Source organism: Sapajus apella, unplaced genomic scaffold, assembly GCF_009761245.1.
Source record: "Sapajus apella isolate SASKATOON/1434 unplaced genomic scaffold, GSC_monkey_1.0 scaffold176, whole genome shotgun sequence".
NCBI classification, from domain to species: domain Eukaryota; kingdom Metazoa; phylum Chordata; class Mammalia; order Primates; family Cebidae; genus Sapajus; species Sapajus apella.
In genome coordinates this window covers 38,491-52,132 of record NW_022437116.1, presented here as the reverse complement: position 1 = coordinate 52,132, position 13,642 = coordinate 38,491, and positions in this window count along the sequence as shown.

Sequence of the window (13,642 nt, the reverse complement as noted above, 5' to 3'; positions counted from 1 at the left end):
TTTTGAAGAACCTCTATACTGTTCTCCATAGTGGCTGTACTAATTTGCATTCCTACCAACAGTGTTCAAAAGTTCCCCTTTCTCCACATCTTTGCCAGCATCTGTTGTCTTTTTAATAAAAGCCATTTTAGGGTGAGATGGTATCTCATTATACTTTTGATTTGTATTTCTCTGATGATTGGTGATACTGAGAATTTTTTCATATACTTGTTGGTCATTTGTATGTTTTCTTTTGAGAAATATTTGTTCAGATCTTTTGCCCATTTTTAAATCATATTATTTGTTTTTTCCTATTGAGTTGTTTGAGCTCCTTATATATTCTGATAACTAATCCCTTGTCAAATGGATAGCTTGGAAATATTTTCTCCCATCCGGTGGGCTTCTTCACTTTGTTGATTGTTCCTTTCCTTTGCAAAGCTTTTTAGCTTGATGTAATCCCAAGCTTTGCTTTGGTCACCTGTGCTTTTGAGCTCTTACACAAAAAATAATTGCCCAGGCCAATGTCCTAGAGCATTTCCCCCAACGTTTTCTTGTAGTTGAATCCAGCAGGTCTTAGATTTAAGTCTTTAATCCATTTTGATTTAATTTTTGTGTAAAACGTAAGAGAGGAAATCTAGTTTTATTCTTTTGCATATAGTTACCCAGTTTTCCCAGCACTATTTATTGAAAAGATGGTCCTTTCCCCCTTGTATGTTCATGGTGCTTTTGTTTTAATATTATTATTATACTTTAAGTTCTGGGGCACACATGCAGAACGTGCAGATTTGTTACATAGGTATACACGTGCCATGGTGGTTTGATGCATCCAACACCCCGTCATCTACATTAGGTATTTTTTCTAATGCTATCCCTCCCCTAGCCCCCCACCACCTGGCTATCTCTCCCCTCGGCCTCCACCCCCTGACAGGCCCTGGTGTGTGATGCTCCCCTCCCTGTGTGATGGTGCCTTTGTTGAAGAAGAGTTGGTTGTAAATGCATGGGTTTATGTAAAGGTTCTCCATTTTGTTCCATTTGGTCTATGTGTCTGTTTTTATGCCAGTACCATGATGTTTTGGTTAGTGTAGCTTCCTAAGTCAGGTAGTATGGTGCCTCCAGCTTTGTTTTTTTGTTTGTTTGTTTGTTGTTTTGCTCAGGATTGCTTTGGCTATTTGGAGTCTTTTGTGGTTTCATATAAATTTTAGGATTTTTTTTTTCCTATTACTGTGAGGAATGTCATTGGTGTTTTGATAGGGATTGCATTGAATCTGTACATTTCTTTGGGTAGTATTGTCATTTAAATAATATTCTCTATTCCATGAATCTGAAATAGCTTTCCATTTGTTTGTGTCTTCTATTTTTTGTTTCATCAGAGCTTTATAGTTCCTTATATAGGTCTTTCACGTCTTTGGTTAGATTGATCCCTAAGTGTTTTATATTTTTGTAGCTATTGTAAATAGGATTGCTTTCTTGATTTCTTTTTCAGCTTGTTCACTGTTGGCATATAAAACGCTACTGATTTTGGGGCCGGGCATGGTGGCTCACACCTGTAATCTCAGCATTTTGGGAGGCTGAGGTGGGCAGATTACTTGAGACCAGGAGTTTGAGACCACCGTGGCCAACATGGAAAAAATCCCATCTCTACCAAAAAAATTAGTTGAGTGCTGTGGCACATACCTGTAGCCCCAGCTACTCTGGAGGCTGAGACATGAGAATCACTTGAACCTGGGTGGCGGAGGTTGCAGTGAGCCCAGATCATGCCACTATACTCCAGCCTAAGTAACTGAGCCAAACTCTGTCTCAAAAAAAAACAAAAAAGAAAGAAAGAAAGAAAGAAATGCTACTAATTTTCATATGTTGACTTTGTATCCGGCAAATTTACTGAATTCATTTATTAGTTTGAACAGTTTTTTGGTGGAGTTTTTAGGTTTTCCTAAGTATAAGATCCTGTCATCTGTGAACAACGGTAATTTGACTTATTCCTTTCCAATTTTGATGCACTTTTTTTTTCTTGCCTAATTGTTCTGGCTAGAACTTCAGTATTATTGTCAATAATAACGGTGAAAGTGGGCATCCTTATTTTGTTCCAATCCTCAAAGGAAAGGGCCTTTGATTTTTCACCATTCAGTATGATGTTAGCTATGGGTTTGTCATATATGGCCTTTATTATTTTGAGATACATTCCTTCTATACCCATTTTGATGAGGGTTTTATCATAAAGGGATGTTTAATTTTATCAAGTACTTTCTAGGCATCTATGGTTTTTATTCTCTACTCTGTATCACATTCATTGATCACATTTATTGATTGCATATGTTGAACCATCCTTACATCCCTGGATGAATCCCACTTGATTATGGTGAGTGATATTTTTAATGTGTTGTTGAATTCAGTTTGCTAGTATTTGTATTGAGGATTTTTGCATCTATGTTTATTGGTGGTTTTGGTCTGTAGTTTTCTTTTTTTGTTGTGTCCTTGTCTGGCTTTGGTATGGTAATGCTGACCTCATAGAATGAGTTTGGAGATAGTCCCTTCTCTTTTGTTTTTTTTGAGGCAGACTCTCCCTGTGTCACCCCAGCTGGAGTGCAGTGACACAATCTTGGCTCACTGCAACCTCTGCCTCCCAGGCTCAAGAAATTCTCATGCCTCAGCTTTCTGAGTAGCTGGGATTGCAGAGGCACGCCATCATGCCCGGCTTTTTTTTTTTTTTTTTTTTTTTTTGTAGAGACAGCATTCTGCCATGTTGGCCAGGCTGGTCTCAAACTCCTGACTTCAAGCAATCTGCCCATGTCAGCCTCCCAAAGTGTTGGGATAACAGGTGTGAGCCACTGCACCTGGCCTCTTTGTATTTCTGATATCTCAGTTGTTTTGTCTTCTTTTTGTTTCTGATTTTAGTTGGGTCTTCTCTTTTTTTTTCTTTAGTCTTGCTAAAGGATTGTCAATTTTGTCTTTTCAATAAACCATTTCATTTCAGTGATCTTCTGTATTGTTTTTCAGTCTCAATTTCATTTATTTCTGCCCTGATATTTATTATTTCTGTCTTTCTACTAATTTTGGGTTTGGTTTTGTGCTTCTTTTCTAGCTCCTTGAGATGCATTGTTAGGTTGTTTATTTGAAGTTGTTCCTCTTTTTTATATAGGTGCTTACTGCGGTAAACTTCCCTCTTAGCAGTGCTTTTGCCATATCCCATTGATTTGGTATTGCTGCATTTCCATTTTTCATTTGTTTCAAGAAATTTTTAAATTTCCTTCTTAATAATTAAATTTAAACTTCCTCCTTGACCAGTTGATCACTCAGGAGTATGTTGTTTAATTTCCATGCATTGTATATTTTCCAAGGTTCCTCTTGTTATTGATTTCTAGTTTTCATCCACTGTGGTCAAAAAATATCCTTGATATGATTTTTATTTTGCATAAGTTGTTCATACTTGTTTTTGCAGCCCAAGATATGGCCTATTCTAGAGAATGTTTCATGGGCTGATGAAAAGAATGTGAAATATCAGTTAGGCTACTAGATCTAATGTGTAGTTTAACTGTGCTGTGTTGCTGTTGTTGTTTGTTGTCGATTTTCTATCTGGATGATCTGTCCATTACTGAGAGTTGGATATTAAATTCCCCTACTGTTATTGTATTACAATCTATCTCTCCCTTTAGATCTACCAATGTTTCCTTTACATACTTGGGAGTTCCAGTGTTGCGTGCATATATATTTATAATTCTTCCATCCTCTTGCTTAATTGACCCCTTTATCATTATATAGTGACCTTCTTTGTCTCTTTTTAACAGTCTTTGACTTGATTTGATTTGACTCCTGCTCTTTTGTGGTTTCCAAATCCATGGAATATTTTTTTCAACTCCTTCACTCTCAGCATATGTTCTTTATCAATGAAGTGGCCCTCTCAAAGGCAGCATAGAGTTGGGTTTTCTTCTTTATCTATTCAGTCACTCTATGTTTTTTTAATTGGAGAATTAAGACCATTTATATTCAGTGATATTAATAACTAAAGACTTACTACTGCCATTTTGTTGCTTGTTTTCTGGTTGTTTTGAGACTTCTCTCTTTCTTTACTCCTTTCTTCCTGTCTTCCTTTATGGCTAAGTGATTATCTGTTAGTATGTTTTAATTTATTGTATTTTATTTTTAGTGAATCTGTTATAGATTTTTGTGCTGTGATTACCAAGAGGCTTACAAAAAAATTACGTAAATATAATAAATTATTTTAAAGAGATGAAAATTTATCTTAGATGACAAATAAAAAAATAGAAACAAAGGTAAAAAAAAAAAAAAGAAATTCTACAGTTTAACTCAATTTCCCCCCATTTTGACTTTTAGCTGCCTCAATTTACATATGTTTATATTACCTATCTCTTAATAGGTTGCTGTGGCTATTATGGCTTTTAATAGATTTGTCATTTGGGCTTTATACTAAAATTATGAGTGGATTGCACACCACAAATACAGAAATAGAATATTCTGGGTTTGCCTATGTACTTTATCATTATGATTTTTTTTTTTAAGATGGAGTCTTGCTCTGTCATCCAGGCTGGAGTAGAGTGGTGTGATCTCAGCTCACTGCAACCTCCATCTCCCAGGTTCAAGCAATTCTCCTGCCTCAGCCTCCTGAGTAGCTGGGATTATAGGTACATGCCACCATGCTCAGCTAAGTTTTGTATTTTTAGTAGAGACAGGGTTTCACCATGTTGGCCAGGCTGGTCTCAAACCTCTGACCTCGTGATCCACCCACCTCGGCCTCCCAAAGTGCTGGAATTACAGGCATGAGCCACCAAGCCCTATGTATCTAATTTTATCAGTGGTTTTTATACCTTGAAATGTTATCTCTTGCACAGCAGTGGTCTTTCTTTCAGATTGAAGAAATGCTTTTAGCGTTTTCTTGCAAGATGGATCTGTGGGTCATGAATTCTCTCAGCTTTTGTTTGTCTAGGAAAGACTTTATCTCTCCTTCATATTTGTAGCTCCCCCCGGCTCTGGCTCCTGGCTCTGCCTGTCCTCAAAGATATTTCTCCCATCTCTTAAGTTAAGGCAAGGACAGGTCTCCTGCCAGGGAACCCAAGAAAGTAAATTGGAGCAAGATTTTCCACACACTTGGTGCCTGGCAGAACTGGGTGGTGGGAAGGAATCACAGATGTAAAAGTCTGATTTTCCCACCACTACTTAAGAGTTTTTCCACTACTCGGTGGCCCTGGGAAGTGTCTTATCCTCATACCTGAGCTCTGGATTGTTGCTGGTAAAATCTCAGTGTTTTGTATCTGTTTTTGTTTTTCTGTGTAGGAGGGTGAAGCCAGGTTGCCTCTGTGCTGCCATTTTATGACCAGAATTCCCTCAGTGCATCTCATTACATCTCTTAGTGACCAGCAATCTCACTTCATACTCAGTTACTTCTGCAGGTCTTAATACAGGCCTACTAGAGCCACTTCCGGACAGTTCTTTTGTGTACAGACTCAGAAAACCAAGACTACAATGTAGGGCTGGCTTCATGGGTATACAGCCTGTGCAGTCACAGAGAGCACTGTGTTTAGAAGGGCCCCATGTTTGGCCTAATGCTCTACTATTGCTATCTTAAAATTCTTAATAATTTTTAAACAAGGGTCCCTGCATTTTCATTTTGCACTGGGCACTGTAAATTATATATTCAATTCTGCCACCATCCTCCTCCTTCCTCTTTACTTAGTACCAGGGCCAGCCCACCAGACAGACTACACTCTTAAGTTTTTTGAGACATTATTTTATGGATACTATTGTCCTTTCCTGACATTGGGCCTTGAAAAGGGCTACCCTGTCTACCTTGATCATTCCCTCTAACTCCAAGTCTCAACAAATGGATTGGAATTTCTTTCCATGGATGTATGGTGAATGGCCTACCCTCTATCTGGACATACGCACATCTGCCTGGTGAACACTGGATAACTGAGATGACCTCTTGAAGACCTGTTCCAGGATGCCCTTGTCACTCTGCCTGTATGGAGAGTGACTGGCAATTCCTTTCTCAGAAGAAGAAAAAAAAAATCATCTCTGATAGAACACCTCACTACATGTAAAATACCAGTGCCTGGGGATATTAAGAAGTGTTATAACAAAAAGGAGTTATATAGTCAAGGAAATTTGTCAAATTGAGTTTAAAAAATTAAATAGCCTTTTTTTTCTGGGGGACTTCTCAGCTTGCTTAAGGTGCTCAAGGACATATGACCCTCCAAGGTGGGGTAGAAGGAGAACTTCATAAACTCATTGAGGAAGACATCACTTTTCTCTTAGGGATCTTGCTGGACTAATTTTCCACAGAAAAAAGGTTTAACAAATGCTCTCCTAAACAAATTAAGCTCTTGCCAAGCAAACTGAGGCTTTAGTTTATCTCCTTTTCCATAGGAATTTACAAGAAAGCCAGCACACACTTAAGTGAGGAAACATTCTTTATCACTTTAACTCTTCCCTTTCTCTGCCCCTCTGCTAACACATGTAGTCTACACAGAAAGACAACAGCTTAGAGTGTATATTTAAATAAGTACTAATTGGGTGGGATGATGATGATGATGACGATGATGATGATAGCTAACATATATCAAACGCTTGCTCTGCAGTAACAAGCACTGTTCTAAGTACTTGTTGCATATCGTTTTATTTAACAACATGGCCTACTTTAAAAATAGCCCACATTTGTAATGCAAGGAACCTCAATTTATGATTGATAAATCTGAATGAACACAGCTGATGGTAAACCGAGTAATTTTTTTTTTTTTTTTTTTTTTTTTGGTCACAAAGTAGCAGCATTTCCAGCAGCGTATCTCCATCTGATGGATTATGGGAATTCCTTTTCTGTCCATAAAACAAACCAAAATTTTTTTAAACCAGCAGCAAACTACTAACAGCTTAATTGTAAACCTGCTGGGGATGAAATTGAAACACCTGGTATTTTTTCCATTCAAATATCCATCAGTGAATGACTGATGATACTGCTGTTCATGAAAACTAAGATTTGTTCTGAAAGCAGGGAGCTGATTATTCAAGTGAGCTCTAAAGCAAATGCTGGGGGAAATACACTCTCAACCTCTGAAGTTATTCTCAGGTTATAAAATATTTCTGTGAACACATGTAGAGGATGTTCAACTAATGGAATATTGAACACGAAAAGGAGAACTCACTTTTTTTTTTCTCTTTTATATAAAAAGTAATAAAACCAATATAATCAGACTGTCATTCCCACAGCAGATAGCTTTGGAACCCAAATTTCTTAAGGCTTCTTGAGCCTGTGGATACTAAAGGGGTTCTATTAAATGTAATCACCAAATTTTACTGCTTTTGTATTCAGTGCCTCCAAAACCCCGGCTTCTTCAATTAAAAGCCCTCCAGAGTATCTTCAGGCATTCTTAGGGAGTGGGTATCATCTGTGAGCACAAACTAATCTAACCAACTGTCCAATCATCCACCGTGTGGTTTCTGCCATTTCTTTCTTCTGCCTCTACCTCCCTTCCCCACTCTCTTAGCTGGACATTATGGCATCAGCCAGGCACCACTGTCCTGCCATCCCCTACCAGGCTCCTTGATGTCTTGCTGAAGTTGAGGATCCTAGAGATAGCAGATCTGCGTGGTGCTCCACTGTAACATGGGGAAGAAGGCTGCTTGTGTTCTGTTATCTTTTCCTACTGAAAAAAGGAAGAGTGGATAGGGTAAGTAAACGGATGCCTCTTTCTCATCAGGAGCATGCAGGTACCCCTTTTCATCATCAGCTACTCAGTCTCACATGTAAGTGGACAGGGAGACAAATTTGGGTGATTCTTTTTTCTTTAAACAGGGGTTCCTAACATTTTTTTGTGCCATGCAACTCTTTAGCACTCTGGTGAACCCTATGGACCCTTTCTCAGAATAATGCTCTTAAATGCATAAAACAAAATACATAGGATTACAAAGGAAACCAGTTACATCGTAATATAGTTATCAAACTATTTTTAGAACAAGTTTTCTATGGCATATATGCTTTTTATTAACACATTAAATAAATGATCCAGCAGCAGGTCTAACACCACGATTTAAAGTGATGCATGAGCAAATACTATTTTAAGACATCTGAAAAAAATGCAATGTGATATGAAAATATCTGTGATTTCTATCCATGACAGAGTCACAGATATGGCTAATGTGAATGTAGTTTGCTCTGTATGTTCATAATTAGGAGAAAGCACTAAGTTTCAAAGATGTAATTGTTTTCCCTTCCAAGTTCACAAACCCCATGGACCACTGGCTTAGAATGAGTTCATTTTAGGGGGTCCTTACAGGACCTGACATTAAAAGACATGGCTGCCCATCCCTGCAGTTCACTGAATAAGCCCAGACAGATCCAAATCCCAGCTAGAACTCAAGCTGAGAACTCTAGTATATTTAGAGGAAAAAAATTTTTAAGAGATGGAATCTTGCTCTGTCACCCAGACTGGAGTGCAATGGCACTATCATAGCTCATTGCACCTTCAAACTCCTGGGCTCAAGTGATCCTCCTGCCTCAGCCTCCAGAGTAGCTGCAATGACAGACCTGCAAACCACAGTCCCTGGCTTCAAATGTTCTTAAATGAAGATCAGTCTATTATTAGGATATTTCTAGATAACCAAGAGCTCTCCTTGTCTGGGTTAACCTGACATTGTTTCCCAGTCTCCACAATTCCCACTATCCCACTTAACATATTGTAACAAAAGTGGCCTTTTAGAATGCAAATAGGATCTCCCTCCCCACCGAATAGCAGTTTACACTGCAGTGATTCAGAATCACCAAACCATGTGCAATTGCCCATATACACCTCCTACTTTTGTGCATGCTGTTCCCTCTTTCTGAAATGTCCTCCCACCTCATCCTCACCTAGGAAATTCCTTCTTATTCTTTAAGATCCAGCTCAAACACTAACTCTTCTGAGAGAAAGTGTTAGGCCTTCCCTGGCCTCCCTGGAAAGAGTTTATTACTTTCTTCCATGTGCTACCTACTCACTGAACCTTGACTATACATATGGTGTAGCACTTAACTGGTTTATTGAATGAGCTAGACACAGTAGGGTGTAAGCAGAAAGCAATATAATTCTTTCACACCAGAAGCTCTGTGGAATCATTTTTTCCCCACCCCTGTGTGAAATTTCAGACAGATCTCATACCTTTTTCAGTCACTCTCAGATATTAAAATATAGTTTTGTTTTCAGGCATTAAAATTTTCAGTTCAGTCTAGTATTTTATAGCTTCAATCTGTCACCCATTTCCAAACATATCTCCTACCAAACTCAGGTCTAACTCAGCCAAGAAACTTAGTAGGGGAAGGATGCAGAGCATGGTTGGCTTCCACATTGGTCCATTTCCTCTTCTGATCCCTCCTCACACACACCCCACCACACACCCTCCCTGTGCTGTTCCAACCCTGAAATTATCCCAATAGAGGAATGAACTGACAGAATCCTAGGACAGAGGAGTTGAAAGAAGTCTGCCAGGGAAGGACTAGAAAAAGTAAGGGCCAAAAAGAGAGCTTTTCTTGACTGGTTGAATTTTAACCTAGCATTGATTGAAGAATGTGGCATATGTCCAAAGTTGACACTTTCTCTAAAGAGTTCCTTGAGCCTCCTATCACTGGAGATCTCTCACCTGCAGTTTTCCTGGCCTCGGCAACACTTCATTCGGCAGGCCTCTTTCAACTCCACTGTCCCAGGTTTCCATCTGTCCGTTTCTTTGTTTGGATTATCGCACACCTCTAAGCAATCCTTTTAGGGGAGACTGCGAATAAGATAACCCAGCTCTATCTTTCTACCATGGAGACTACCTCTGGTCCCTGGGAAATAGACAGCTTCACCCACACACTGGCAGAAGTACAGCTCCCTGCAAATGCAGCCCTCTCTCTTTCCTCTGTTTTCACAGGCTGCTATAGCCATAGCCTCTCTCACCTTTAGACTTTGTTTTTAGGTATGAGTAAGTTGCCAGTCCCTACAAATGTCAATCTCCAGGGAACACAGGTCAAGCTCCTGGAGTGATTTTCTTGTAGCCTCCTCCCCTTAAGTGAATGGGAAGCACCTCCTCCATTCCCTCATGACCAGGAGAAACTCCATAGCACCACTCCCATACCTCTCTTCAAAACTATCTTCTCTACCTCCTCTCAATCAGTCCACAGCTTCCTTTATCTGCCTTCAAGATATTTAACGGACACAAATCATATTTTGGAAGTTATCCTTTAGCAAGTTCTGTAAAAATGGTGTGTCACCTCTCTTTAGAGTATGTGAGCCCGTAATACCATTTGTTTTCAGCTTTGGAGATAAGTCCCATTTTAATATCCATTGCCTGGGACTGCATATGCTACCACACTATGAGCTCCTTGATACCATGAAATAAGTTTCATTCATGTTTATACTCCTAGCACCTAGCATAGTACCTGAAACAGGGAAGGTACTCAAAACTATTTATTGACCCCAGTTCAAGATGGTGGACTAGCTACATACATTGCTCCCAACCACTCCTAGATTCCATTAATATATAAGTACAGCAGTACATAGGAAAATAAACCTCTAAGGGCAAAAAGAATTAGACAGAAGTTGAGGAAATTACCAACAAGACATCCCAAAACGTTTCTGAAAGAAGGAAAGTAGATGTGAGCAAGTTGACAGATGAAACAGATAAAACCACAGCCTAGCAAAGGTTATGAGGAAGCTCCAGAGGAGACGGGAGCTAGCCTGTTTGGTGGAATCCTGGGGATACTCTGGGCTCTAAGTCAGCAAGTACAGAAGGGAACAGGAATAAGAAGTGGGGCTTTAAACTGGGGAATTAATTAAAGATGTGTAAAACAGAAGAGTGGCATCAGTCTGCACCATCAGATTCCTCCCAAATTCCTTACTAGAGTACCATTTACTGGCATTTGCTAACAAGCAAAAACAAAAAACAAATTAATGCTATGAAGAAAGCTAAAACTTTTGGTTTGAATATAGGCTTCTCAGAGAAATACCTTCTCACTAGGCATTTAGAAGGCTAATAGCCAGGCAGCAAATTCCCAGCCTACTCACCCCCACAAAAAAAAACTTGCCAAGCAACCAGCTCCCATCCCCACCCTACTACATAAAGATATCCCCATCAGATATCCCAGTCATCCATCAGAGGACAGACATACCTGGGAAAAAAAGCTGCTTTATGCAATAGCAAATGGAAAACCCACACCAAGTACCCAGTAATTTTTCTTAAAAAAAAAAAAAAAAATGGGGCCGTGCATGTTGACTCACACCTGTAGTTCCAGCACTTTGGGAGGCCAAGGCAGGCAGATTGCAAGGTCAAGAGTTTGAGACCAGCCTGGCTAACATGGCAAAACCCCATCTCTACTAAAAATACAAAAATTAGCCAGGCATGGTGACGGGCACCTGTAATCCCAGCTACTCAGGAGGCTGAGGCAGAAGAATCACTTGAATCCAGAAGGTAGATGTTGCAATGAGTCCAGATTGTGCCACTGCACTCCAGCCTGGGCAACATAGTGAGACTCACTAAAAAAAAAAAAAAAAAAAATTAGACAGGATAGTGATATCGCTGAAAATGGCAGGGGAACTCCCGTACTCCATCCCACCACAAAAGCAACTAGTAAACTGTCAAAATCAACTTTTGCAGAACTCTGAAATCTAGTCAAAAACTTACAATCAATAGGGAAAGCATGGTGAAGAAAGAACTGGCTGCAATGCAGTAAGAGAGGGATGTAGCATTTAAAATTGCCTGCCTGCCTGCCATCCCCCAACCCCCAGATCAGCAGTGGCTCTAAGGATGACAGCCCACACTCTTGGTGAAGGTTAGTACCAGAGAGCAATGAACAATATGGAACTTATACTCAAATAATTCTGGATGTCCATTTCTACCTGTCTGGTAGCGCACTGAAGAACAGGCACATGGGCTTGCCTTTGTTTTGCATGACTCAGAGCATTCCCAGGGCTGGGGCAGTATCTAAGGCAGCATTTAACATAAACATGTAAAGGCACAAGTAATGGCCACAGTGGATTGTGCCAAAGAACAACAGTGGAGACAAGCAATAGATAGACCAAGAAGCATGGGAAGAGATTAGGAAAGGAGTTATATGTGGGTGACATGGCTTTTTAAAGCTCCTAGATACTGCTGGGAAATTGAGAAAACCATAAGACTACTCAAAGATGGATACATATATAGAAAAAGCCAGAGAAGACCCTAAGCTTTCACCTCTGGATGACGATTAGGCTCTGCACAAGCGTGAAGTAAAGGCTGAGGTAGACTTGTAAGCAATGTGGCTAAGCTATGAATGAGTGACCCAACACAGAGCTAATATGTCAAGACTGAGAGTAGACTTTTCTTTCTCCTGTTCTAAGCATTTAAGGAAACGCTGTCAAAATATTAACTGTCCACCAAGCTAATGGACCACATACTTCAGTGATCACACACAACAAAGAATATCATCTTTACAAAAGTAGTTTAGAAAAGGCACTATGCAAAAAACAAAACAAGCAGCAACAAAAACTCATGAGAAGGGGTGAGAATCTAATCTCCTGAGTTACCACCTAACAATGTTCAAAATGTCTGGTTTTCAACAAAACATTATAACTCTTGACTTATGCCTATAATCTCTGTACTTTGGGAGGCCAAGATGGGAGAATCACTTGAGGCCAGGAATTTGAGACCAGCCTAGTCAACATAGCAAGACCCCATCTCTAATTTAAAAAAGAAATAAAATAAAGCGTACAAAGAAATAGAAAAGTATGATCTGTTATGAGGAAATATGAAATCAACAGAATCATGATATATGAAATCAACAGAATCCAAGAAAATTGACTTATCAGACAAAACATTATATCAAGTCTCTTAAACTTGCTCATGGAGCTAAAGAAAACCATGAACAAAGAACTAAAGGAAACCAAAAGAACACTGTGTCACTAAATAGAGAATAAAAGAATAAATCCAATAAAACAAAACAGATTATTTAAAAAGGTATAAAATAGAAATTCTGGAGCCTTAAAGAAAAGTAGCTAAAACAAAAGTTTTATTAGCGCCATTCAACAGCACATTTGATCAGACAGAAGGATGAATGACAGAAATTAAAGATAAGTTCATTGAAATTATCCAGTCTGAGGAGCAGAAGGAAAAAAAGAATGAAAAATAAATGAATAGAGCCTACAGGACATGTGGGACATTATCCAGTATGTCAACTTAGGCATAATAGGAGTTTCAGAAGGAGAGGATAGAAAGAAATTAACAGGCTGGGCATGATGGCTCATGCCTGTAATCCCAGCATTTTGGGAGGCCAAGGTGGGTGGATCACTTGAGCCCAGGAGTTTGAGACCAGCCCATGCAACATGGTAAAACTCTGCCTCTACAAAAAAAAAAAAAGAAAAAGAAAAATTAGCCAGTCTCATAACCTACTCTCAAAATAAATAAATATATTAAATTTTTAAAAGAAATGAAGACAAAGAAAATTTGAAAAAATAATGGCCCCAAATCCCCAAATTGGATGAAATATATGAATATAAACATCCAAGAAACTCAATTTATATCTAGTAGGATAAACTCAGTAAAACACTTAAACTCACAAAAACACTTAATAATTAAATTGTTGGCCAGGCACGGTGGCTCACGTCTGTAATCCCAGCACTCTGAGAGGCCGAGGCAGGCGAATTATGAGGTCAGGAAATCAAGACCATCCTAG